The sequence below is a fragment of the Cebus imitator genome, unplaced genomic scaffold (genome assembly GCF_001604975.1).
Source record: "Cebus imitator isolate Cc_AM_T3 unplaced genomic scaffold, Cebus_imitator-1.0 Scaffold212, whole genome shotgun sequence".
In the NCBI taxonomy this organism is placed as follows: Eukaryota; Metazoa; Chordata; class Mammalia; order Primates; family Cebidae; genus Cebus; species Cebus imitator.
The window spans coordinates 437,032-439,383 of record NW_016107527.1 but is presented as its reverse complement, the minus strand read 5'-3'; positions in this window follow the sequence as shown (position 1 = coordinate 439,383).

The following is a 2,352-nucleotide window of genomic DNA, read 5'->3' as shown; positions in this document are numbered from 1 at the left end:
AAAAAAAAAAAAAAAAAAAAAAAAAAAAAAAAAAAAAAAAAAACACCCTAAGGTTTTTCAGAGAAAGAAAGAGGTCACATTCTGAAGACTCAGGCCATAATTTTCAGTCCCAACTTCAAAAGTTCCAAGACAATGGTTTCTTCAAATATCTTCAATATTTTGAAGAAACAGTTTAATTTAAAATTCTATTTAGTTAAAATACCAGGTAGGAGGGTAGGCTCAATAAACACATTTCAAAATGTGAGTTCTCAAAAAAAAAAAAAAAAAAAAAAAAAAAAAAAAAAAAAAAAAAAAACAAAAACGAAAAAAAAAAAAAGAAAAAAGAAAAAAGAAAAGAAACAAGGCAAAAACATATCCCAGGTAAACATATCTTCTAAGTGAAGCAATTAGAGGATGTGCTCTGCCAATGTTGTGGAGTTAACCAAGAAACCACAAGATGGAGCAACAAGGGATCCAACACAGGAGATGGGTGAAGGGAAACCCAGGACCATAACCTTCCCCAACAGACCCAGAAAGTGAGTCTTATAATATCCATACATTTACTTTAAAAAAAAAAAAACTGTGATTTATTTTTGTGTTAGTTTTAATTTATACCTTAGGGAAGCCTACTTAACATTGGAAGAATCCTTATAATGAAGACTGTTGGGGGAAGCAGCAGAGGAGAAAGGGCTAACAGAGTGCCTACACAAATTGGTTATGAGTAACATATAAACTGGGAACAACAAACCATGGAAGAAGACCTATTATATGAATTCTATTAATGTCTTCTGCAAGTAAATGTCTATTATGTGAGATACAATTGAGTTGTATTTACTTTTATCAAAACACCTCCATGTAGGTTGTAAGGGAGGATTCTTATAGCCCTTCTTAACTGTAAGGCAACTGAAATGTCACATAAAGAACCTAATAACTGTGATCTATCAAATTAGCTTAGGTGCTTTGCAACAGCAAGGTAATTACATTCAAGTAGGAAGTTATGACATCCCAGGAGAAATACTATCTCCCAGGAGAAAAAAAAGAATCTGTTTTTTATTTTTTAATCAACACTTTTAAAATGCTCTAAGTCATTTCAAAATATTGACTCATTTAATGTTCACAACAACTCTATGAGGTAGATATTAGTATCATTTTGTTATTATTATTATTATTATTAATTTAACAATAAGGAGACTAAGGCAAAGAAAACTAGAAATATAATTGTCTAAGGTCTCACAGCTATTAAATTGCAGAGATGTATTCAAACCCAAGCAGATCTGGCTTTAACCACCATGTCATTTGTCTCTATTCACTGAGTGGAATCAATGTTTTCAAATGATTTTACAATTCTGTTTCAGATTTTTAAAAATATGAATGAAATATTTGTACATGTATGTGTAATGTATTGTGTATAGTTAAAATTAAATATAGTTACACAATACATTACATAGATAGAGAGAAGGCAAATAAATGTGCTACAATAAAGAAACTATAGTACTTTTGGAATGTTTAATAGAAAACAATGTTTATAGTATAAAAAAGTATGCACTAGGTCGGGCGCAGTGGCTCAAACCAGTAATCCCATCACTTTGGTAGACCGAGGCAGGCAGATTGCCTGAAGTCAGCAGTTCAAGACTAGTCAGGCCAACATGGTGACATCTCGTCTCTACTAAAAATACAAAAAATTAGAGGGACGCGGTGGCATGCACCTGTAATCCCAGCTACTCCGAAGTCTGAGGCAGGGGAATTGCTTGAACCAGGGAGGTGGAGGTTTCAGTGAACTGAGATCCTACCACTGTACTCCAGCCTAGGTGAGTAAGACTCTGTCTCAAAAAAAAAAGTATCCACTAAATATTTATTTAAAAAAAGTTTGTGATATGCATATGTTAGGAGTTATTGAAGAGAATCATGGTTGTAGGTGGTATAAGGAATGGGACTGAGCAAGTGTGTTAAATGTTAATTTAATAAAAAAGGTAAAATTGATAAAAAATAAAATAAGCAGGAATATTAAAGCAAATACTAAAAAACATCTCTACAATAAAGTTAAGGCAAAAGCAAAAGCAATAAAACAAAAAGACAAGATTAGAGAAAAAAGGACAAAAAAGAACGAGCAAAGTCTCCAAGAAATATGGGACTTGTGAAAAGACCTAATCTACGTTTGATAGGTGTACCTGAATGTGACGAAGAGAATCAATCCAAGCTGGAAAATACGCTTCAGGATATTATTCAGGAAAACTTTCTCAACCTAGCAAGGCAGGACAATATTCAACTCCAGGAAATACAGAGAACACCACAAAAATATTCCTCAAGAAGACCAACCTCAAGGCACATAATCGCCAGATTCACTAGGGTTGAAATGAAAGAGAAAATACTGAG